Source organism: Oratosquilla oratoria, chromosome 1, assembly GCF_046742065.1.
Source record: "Oratosquilla oratoria isolate Oo_2021 chromosome 1, ASM4674206v1, whole genome shotgun sequence".
Classification (NCBI taxonomy): Eukaryota; Metazoa; Arthropoda; class Malacostraca; order Stomatopoda; family Squillidae; genus Oratosquilla; species Oratosquilla oratoria.
Window position 1 is genome coordinate 9,714,924 of NC_134777.1, and position 10,000 is coordinate 9,724,923.

At 39.7% G+C, this 10,000-nt stretch overlaps 1 pseudogene; it reads left to right on the forward strand.

Moving 5' to 3' along the window:
* LOC143027499 (UDP-glycosyltransferase UGT5-like) overlaps positions 1-5,848 on the forward strand; it is a 13,013-nt pseudogene extending 7,165 nt beyond the window's left edge.
* The last annotated feature ends 4,152 nt before the right edge of the window (positions 5,849-10,000 follow it).

A 10,000-nucleotide genomic window follows, 5' to 3' on the forward strand; every position in this document is an offset into this window, starting at 1 on the left:
CAGTTTCTATTTTCCTTAGCAGTTTGGCGTCATCGGCAAAGAAGCTCATGTAGCAGTTCACGTCCTCATCCATGTCATTCATATAGATAGCAAACATTATTGGTGCCAGCACAGATCCTTGCGGTACTCCACTGATCACCTCTTTCCAGTCTGAATATTTTTCTCTGAGCACTACTCTCATCTTTCTACCAGTCAGAAAGTCCTCTATCCATTTTAGTAGGTTTCCCTGTATTCCTCCTATGTGTTCCAGTTTTTTAAGTAGTTTTCTGTGTGGTACTTTGTCAAAGGCTTTTTGCAAGTCTAGGAATGCACAATCAGCCCATCCATTTCTTTCTTGCACTATGTCTATTAGTCTTGAGTAAAAGCATATTAAGTTTGTGGAGCATGATCTTCCTTGTCTGAATCCGAATTGTCTTGGGTTTAATATGTCATTGTCTTCCAGATGTTTTACCCATCTATTCTTGATTATTTTCTCACAAATTTTGGCAATGGTGCTTGTTAGTGATACTGGCCTATAGTTGGTGGGTTCTTCTTTGTTTCCTCCTTTGTGTATTGGTACAATGTTAGCGTTTTTCCAGTCCTCGGGTATCTTTCCTTCTTTGAGTGAGCTGTTTATTAAGATGTGTATTTTGTCTGTTAGTTCTTCTTTGCACTCCTTTAGAATCCAATTTGCAATACCGTCCGGGCCATGTGATTTTCTGACATCCAGCCTTGATAAATGTTCTGATATTTCCTTTAGTGATGCTGTAAACTCATTCATGAGGGGAGATTTCTTGTTTTTGTCTATGTCACAATTCGGTATTTTCTCTCTGGTGAAAACAGATTTAAAGTGATTGTTCATGACTTCGGCCATCTCTAAATCTTCTGTGTATTCTATGTTTCCTTGGCATAGTTTCACCAATTCCTGTTTGTTTTTAAGTTTACCATTCACATACCGATAGAATAGTTTGGGTTGCTCTTTGCATTTGTCTATAATATCCTTCTCATGGTTCCTTTTCTCCTCTCTTCTCACATTAACATACTCATTTCTATAGTTAACATAAATTTGCCATTTGCTTTGTTTTTTGTCTTTTCTCCACTTTTTCCAAGCTTTGTCCCTTCTGTCTTTTGCCTCACTGCATCTTTTGTTGAACCAACATTTAATGTACTCTCTCTCTCGCTTTTGTCTTGGTACATGCCTGTTTACCCCTTCATTGTAGTTTTCCATCAATATATTCCATTTCTCTTCCACTGCTGTTTCTTCCCTGTAAAATATTTCCCAGTTTGCATTCCGGAAGAATGTCTTTAGTTTTGTAAAGTCTGTTTTGTTGTACCTCAGTCTTCCTTTCCTATGCTTTTCGTTCCTCTCTATGTCTATTTCTTCCTTTAGTATAGTTTCGATGAGTACATGGTCACTCTTTCCAATTGGTGTCTCATACTGGACTTTATGCACTATTTCAGGCTCTGTTGTAAATATTAGATCTAGTTTCGATGGCTCTTCATTATTTCTGTACCTTGTGTTTTCATGGACCCATTGGGTCATTGTGTACTCCATGGTCATATCTAGCAGTACATTGCCCCACGAGTCATCTCCTCCTTGCACTGTCATGCTGTCCCAACAAATTTCTTTGCAATTGAAGTCCCCCATAACTACCAGATTACCCTTACCCATTAGTATCTCATTGAGTGATTTTCTTGTGTCATCTAGCATTTTTTTATGTTCAATTTCTTTCCAAGCGCTTGTTTTTGGAGGCACATAAGTCACCACAAACTTTCTACTTTTCATATTCTTGCCTTCGACTTTTATCATGATCAATTCAGCATTACCTTTGCCCTCTGCAATTTTTGTCACCTTTAGGTCTTTCTTAGCCAAGAACATGATTCCCCCTCCCTGTTTCTTGTCCCTGTTTTTTATCCAGTAGTTGTATAAACCTTGTCCGATAACAGTGGATGGTATTTCACCTCTTAGTTTAGTCTCTACAATTCCCATTATGTCTGGTTTTGCTTCTAACAGATAATCATTGAGTTCGTTCAGTCCCGAAATTAGTCCGTCAATGTTGGTATAGGCCACTTTTAATTTTCTTCCTTCTCCCTGGTTTCTTCTTCCCTTGTTTTGTTCGTTTTGAAGCGCCATTGTCTTAATCTCAAGTCTATTACTCTCCACTGGAATTCTTTGCATTCTGTCTCCGATCTTTTCAAGTTTTTTTCCTTTGCTTCTTCTCTTAGCGCCCTTTCTTTTTCTAATTCCTCAGTACTCATTTCTCTTTTTATCCATATCTTATTGTATTTTTCACTCTTTGCCAAGTTACCTACTTTTTCAAATATGTCTTCTACTACCACTTGTGACCTTAGTTTTATCTTTAGAGGTCGATTCCTATCCTTAGTATAGCGACCAATTCTGTAAGTCTCTTCTAAGTCTGTGCCTGAATCACTATCTCCCCCCTGAATTTCATTAAGGATTTCTACTGCTGTCTCTTTTTCTTCTTTTTCTCTCATGTACCTCGCCAATCCTTGTTTTTCTTTAAGCCCATACACCACAATACATTTCTTCCTATCTACTGTGTCCCTGACCCAATTTGCTTTTTCGTTAATCACTTGAATGATTGTGTCTTTTGCATTATCTTGCATTTGCTGCTTGACTATTTCTTTGAAAGCAATTTCTTTATTTTCAATATTTTCTTTCCACTTCTTAATTTCCTGGATACTGTCCCCACCTAAGTTTTCTTCGATCTTTTGTGTCAATTCTTGGAATTTGTTGTTCACTTCTTGCTTTAGATTTTCGCTATTATTATCATTAGTTTTCTTCTTTTCATTTTCATTCTTCAGTTCATTTATGTCTCTTTTCATTTCTTTAATTTCGTTTGTAAGATCCAAGTTAGCTTTTTTCAGGTCAGAAATTTCGTGGTTAGTCTTAGATAAACAATCAATTAAACCAATGACCTCTTTTCTTAAGTCCATGATTTCATTTTCCCACCGAGTCCTATTTTTGCTCATCTCTCTCTCTATCTCTAATAATCTACTTAAGTTCTTTCTTTCGTACTTACCAAACCCTAAGAAATCATTGTCGTAACACGCGGCGCTTTGTTTATTGTTTACATCGCGGTTCAGTGGATTGCCTCCAGATGGCTCTGATTCGCAACTGGCTTTCGAGTCGTTTTCATTCATTTTTGCTAATTTCGAGTTAACACAATTAACTAGCACTGCATAGATACCATTTCGGGCACTCACGTTCACTCCCCACCCCTACAGTACAAACCAGGTTTTCCTTTTTCGTCGTAAATCCTCTCCTTCTTGGTCGCGCGACGACGAGCGACGACGAGCGGTGTTGCTTCGATGTTTGCTTCGATGTGTGTGTGTGTGTGTGTGTGTGTGTGCGTGTGTGTGTGTGTGTGTGTGTGTGTGTGTGTGTGTGTGTGTGTGTGTGTGTGTGTGTGTGTATCACGTAGGTGGTATGAGAAAACACAGGACAAGGACCTTGTACACTGAATGAGGCTTTCTCCACTGCATCAGCAAGAGAGAGGAATGTTGATGATTACAAGAGAAAATAGAATAAAGATAATAGTAATAGATTCAAAATACATATGACATATGTAAATGAAAAAGGTGGAAAAAAAGAAAATAAAGAATGGTGATAAGAAAAATAAAGAAATAAGGAGAGGAATAGTGGGTCATCTATATTGAGTCTGTTGGTCTATGGTTTAATTCTTGCAGGACAAATGTCATTGTGATTTTTGCCCATTTAAGATCTTCCGTCCATCTGTTGGTGTCGTAATTAGCAGGGAAGCGAGGCAGAAGGGGGAATTTCGCACCTTAATGAATAAGCTATCGAATCATCTGAAAAATCGTATGAAAAGAAAGGTAGCCATGACACAGGAAGGAAAGGCGTCCAATTAGCCGTGGGCATTATCAATAAGGGCAAAGGGACTCAACTTAAATAAAAAAAGAATTCATGAACACCATTACCCTGAGGTATGGATGGTCATGGGATAGGCTACCTAACATATGCTCCTCTGAGATGTAACGAGATAAGGAATCTCACTGCCCAAATGCTTCGAGAGTTTACTGGGACGTGACCATCGAACCAACCCCACTCCCACTAGGAGGGGAGAACTTCAGGTACCGCACCTCAAACACATCAAGTGACGCGCTAGTAGACGTCAGCGCAAGAGGTTTCTGGACACGGAGATAATTGGCCTTCTTTGACATATGAATATTTGACTAGGAGGGGAGAACTTTAGGTACCGCACCTCAAACACATCAAGTGACGCGCTAGTAGACGTCAGCGCAAGAGGTTTCTGGACACGGAGATAATTGACCTTCTTTGACATATGAATATTTGATCCAATGGTCCCACCGTTACAGTAACCTAACTGTTGAGGCGTCCCATTCCCGAAATGAGAGCGAGAAAATCAGGATGTACGAGGAGCGTATACAGAATGTAGACCAAAGCTTATTCTCTCCAATAAGCTTCGCAACTTCAGGTGGGATGGATCCAAGGGTAAAGGCGTTCTACGGTCGTCTAGCAGAGGTGATGGGAAAAGAGAGAGAGAGAGAGAGAAAGAGAGAGAGAGAGAGAGAGAGAGAGAGGAGCAATTTTGTGGCGTGAATGTGATGTACACTGCCATTCTCATTCTTAAGATCATCTCTCCATGTCTTAGAGGTACCAGTTCCCCACCCCTTAAATCAGCATACATACAGAACATCGATTTTGAGCAGACCGTGGTAGAAAGTAGGATAAACGAGCTTCTGTATCAGGTTTCATTAAAGTTAAATACCACAAAATATAAAAGGGTAGTCAACCACAGTCATTGGCGGGAGAGGGGTCAATTAACTGCGTCTGTGGGAGACAGATCCTAATTGCTTTCACCACACAGTTCCACGTGGATGGATTTTTTTTAAGTATTAGTAGTAGTAGTTGTTGTTGCAGTATCATTGTCATTACTACTACTACTACTACTACTACTACTACTACAACTACTACTACTACTACTACTACTACTACTACTACCACTACTACTACTACTAATACTAATACTAATACTAATAATACAACTAATACTAACCACTACTACTAATATTACTACTACTACCTTGGTGTTCTTGTAGCAATACCAAATTTTCCTTAAATTTCATTCTTTTCGTAATCTTGGCATTCTCAGCAAACAAGTTTAGGTAGCTGGTTATTCCATTCATCATATCGTTGATGTGCACTTCTAGCACTACTGATGGTACTACTCTTATATTCATTAACGTTGTATGTGTCGCTGTATTGTTTTATCAATATGACTTTCTGGCTATAGGTCATCTCTGACTAAAATGACATTTCTTTTGGGGTGAGGATCTCTTATCTTATCTGAAAATCTCTTTTTACTTCTACTTTTTTTTTTTTCTTTTTTTTTTTTTTTTTTTAGATTTTTGCGTTTCTTACTTCTGAACTTCATCTGCTAATTTTGGCTCCTTACATTTCAACCTTTTCATGATATTGGCATCAAGAGCAAATATGTTAACGTAGCTACCTGGTGACAGCGTCTTCGTCGTGAGACCGCCGTCCCCCAATCCTAGGAGTTTGAGTCCATCTGTTTCGCGGACACAAGTGCCCCTGCCAAAACCCTCCTCCCTACTACAGACAACACCAGTGAAACCCAGTCACTCCGAATCCGAACAGGTAACAAATCCACGATGACAATATCTAACATGTACATCCCCGCAATCTACCCCTGCAGTTCCAAACACCTTTAGGCCCAACTTTAACCAAATTGCCAACATCCTTAACATTATCCTGGGTGGTGATTTCAACGTCAAGTCGTCGGCCTCTTATGTCAACAACCCCGACATGGACAGAGGGCTTGATCTACAAACACACTTCTAACCAATTAGACAACAGAACACAAGTACAGTACATTCCATGTCTCTATATCAGCAACACTCTTATGCCACACACACATACACTCAAGATTTTTTGCATAACATACGATACATCCACGTCATTCAAACTTGTCTTGTATGTGTGTTAACAGGGCAAATGAATATGACTTATTTGTGGTGAATTTACGTTTGTATGGCAGAAGCGTAGTATACCTACTGTGGTTAGGAAAGCACATCACCTATATCTTGAATGCAAGAATGGAGATCAGGACGAGAGGTGAGTTCCTCAGTTATGCTGAAGCACTTTTATCATTAACATTTGCCTCTAGTTAAATAGGATGAAATAGTGTATACCTTTTGCTGTACCGGTGACATATAGACAAGCAATAAATCATGAATTTGGTAGCAATGATACCTCCTGTTGGGATGGGTTTGTATTAAGAGAAAAAGCAGTCTGCGCAATAACCAAACACTCCAACAGCTATTCGCCTAGCACCCCACTGAGAAGGCCTACCTGTCTCTGATGCACTAGAATTGTTTTTATTTGAGTCAGTTGAGGAAGACGATGAAAACAGAGAAGACAGCAGGGGTTGTAGTTCTGTATCATTAGTGTCAGACTACTCACATTTTAACCAAGAATCCTTCTCTAAACCGCACCTCATTATCCAAGGTAAACTGCTTAACATAAGTGATATCCACCTAGAACACACTGGACCATATGGCATACATGCACTCACCAACATTGCAAACTACACTACCTGTCAAATGGAAGTATGGCAAAATCATCATATTCCCCAAACCTATCAAAGACCTAACAGTTTTAGCATCACACTACCCAATCACACTTTTATGCACACTGTCCAAAGTCACAGAACGCCTCATACTACAACTCTTCCCACCAAAAAACCTTCATGCTGGTAGGGGTTACTAGGCTGGATAGAGTGAGAAACGAGGAGGTGAGGAGGAGAGCGTGGTTGGAAAAGAAGTTGGGAGATAGGGTTGATGAAAGAGTATTGGGATAGTTTGGACACATAGAAAGAATAAGTGAAGAAATATTAGTAAAAGAAGTGTGGAAGGCAGTGGTGGATAGAGTGAACAGGAAGGGGCGACCGAGGATGAAATGAATGGATGGGGTATAAGGGACGTTGAGGAAGAGAAGAGTGTCTGTTGAGGAAGGAAGGGGAAGGGCAGAAGGTAGGTGTGAGTGAAGAATGGTTGTGTATGGATGATGCTGTGATGCATGGAAGGGAGTGGGTGGGGGATGTGGGGTTAGGGATTGGTTATGTGTGAATGATATTTTGACGCAGCTGAGACGATTTCTCCCATTCTTCTCTTTTTCCGCATGAGAGGATGGAGACGGGGAGTGTCGCCGATTAAATGAAGCGGCTTTGCTGTGGATATGCTGCGTCTTGCTGCATTGCTTTTGACCCAGGGTAATGGACGAGATGCAGGGATGACCTGTCATCTAGGACGAGACTAGAAAAGAGGTTGGGAGGGAGGGGTGGTGAATGGGAGTGGAGTGTGTGGGGATGAAATGGGTGGGAAAGGATTTATGACTTTTGACTTTGGCTACCTCCCTCGTGTGTGTGTGTGTGTGTGTGTGTGTGTGTGTGTGTGTGTGTGTGTGTGTGTGTGTGTGTGTGTGTGTGTGTGTGTGTGTGTGTGTGTATTTTTTCGCGTATTTTTCGGTGATCGTGCAGGTGGAAGACACCGGTCTGAAAATCAGCGAATTTTCCTTGTTATACCCGTTGTAGATCGGCACGAAACTGGCTGACTTACTGTTCAGGGACACCCCCCCTTTACTCGAGGTAACAAACATTCAGTTGGTGTATTCTATCCCCAATTATTTCTTGCGTTCTGTCATTATCCTGTTTGAGATTCCCTCTGCCCCCGAGGCTTTTCTTAGTTCCATGTCTTGTAAGAGTTCATTGACTTCCCGTGCTTCCGTTCTTATGTTGGTAAAGATATCTGCCTTAGGTTCACCCTGCATTCTCTTGAAGTCCTTTCTTTTAGTGAATATCGATTGATTTACAAAGAATCACAAAGGCGGAGCATACCAACAGGAGACCTTTTGGTCCATATCAAGGTCGGATGCGAAAAAAATATGTAATAATGATGAATAAATAAATAAACAAATAAATAAATAAATAAATAAATAAATAAATAAATGAATAAATAAATGAATAAAAATATAAATGAATAAATGAATAAATAAATAAATAAACAAATAAATAAATAAATAAATAAATAAATAAATAAATGAATAAATAAATAAAAATATAATAATATAAATAATAATAAATAGAATAAATGCATAGGTATAGTTAAATAATAAACAAACAGGTAAATAGTAAATAATAATAAATTGACATATAACTAATGATAAATGAGAATCAAGCAAATGATAATAGACAGACAAATAATAGCAAAACAAATAAACAAATAATATAAAATAAATGACAGTCATTACAGCATATTGCTTAGGTGCTTATCCAAATGATTCTTGAAACTTCAATCTGAACTACATTGCAATAATTATTGACTGAGTTATTATACAATGAATTATAATTCCTTGTATTAAAATTCCTAACATTCATCTATTCTTGATCCTCTAATTTCGCCTCTCCAGGGCTCAAATCTCCAATCAGAGCAATGCTTTTGGTTTTTATAATAATTTTCTTCAGTACCTCGTCTGTATTTATCAATAAAGCTTTATGCCCTGCCTCATTTCATGCTTTTAATTTTGATGGAATATATTCTACTGCAAATTCTCTTTCCACATCCCTCCATAATAATTCTCATTTTCATTATCTTGACCAAACATGTTCCCATTATTACTTCCATCTGCGTTTCCTGTTCATCATCGTTCCTCTCAGTTTCCTCTTCTGTCCCACGCATACCCTATAATAAAACAACAGGACAGGACTCGCAGTAATGGGTATAAACTGGACAAATTTAGATTTAAGAAGGAAATAGGCAAGAATTGGTTTACTAATAGGGTGGTCGATGAATGGAATAAACTTAGTAACCATGTAGTAAGCGCTGAAACTATTAGTTGTTTTAAAAAACGATTAGACAACTTTATGGATGGGGATGACAGGTGGTGATGGATACGGAGCTGCCTCGTGTAGGCCTTATGGTCTCTTGCAGTCTCCTTTATTCTTATGTTCTTATGTTCATACGTCATCATGTCCCTGACCTACCTGAGCTTGGTTTCCACGAAACGAATTATGTCTAGCTCTTTCCCCTGTAGGCGGTCATTTATCTCTGATTTTCCTGAGGTAAATCTTTCTATATTAGTGTAAGCCGATTCAAATGTATCAGTGTGTGCGTGTGTGTGTGTGTGTGTGTGTGTGTGTGTGTGTGTGTGTGTGTGTGTGTGTGTGTGTGTGTGTGTGTGTGTGTGTGTGTGTGTGTGTGTGTGTGTGATTCACAGAGGTCTTTGGATCACGTGTTTAACTCGTGATCGACAGCTATTTCCCTCCCGGAAGAGAGCTCAGAGCTCATGTATAACTAATCTATGGGTAATGTTGTGACCTTACACGCACACACACACCAAAATCCCCGCCCACGAGAGTTGGAGTAACGGCTCGCAGCGCAGCGATACTGAAATTATTTCAGCCATGGGCAGGATTCGAACCCGGACCACCGTAGTGGCAGGTGAGAACTCTACCACTGTGTGTGTGTGTGTGTGTGTGTGTGTGTGTGTGTGTGTGTGTGTGTGTGTGTGTGTGTGTGTGTGTGTGTGTGTGTGTGTGTGTGTGTGTGTGTGTGTGTGTGTGTTCATGTGCGTGCATATGTGTATGCATGCATGAATGCATGCAATCATGCATGCAGACAAGACTGTGCGTGGGCTGTGCTTGAATGCATAAAGTGCGTGCGTGCGTGTGTGCGTGTGTGCTTGTGTCCTTGTACCTTCGTCCTGGGAGCTGTCAGGAAGCGTTCTCATCAGTCACTCGCTCCGATTCGCATATATTTACTCGGGAGACGAAGGAAGATTTTGCTCCATGGAGGAGGAACACAAACACAATGTCTGGACGGAGGAGCCTCGGCTGGACGAAGATTTATTGCAGTTCGAGAACAGAATTTCGAAAAAAAAAGGGGGTTTATGTTCTTGAGTAAAGAAATAATAATGATAATTAATCTCGACAAGGAT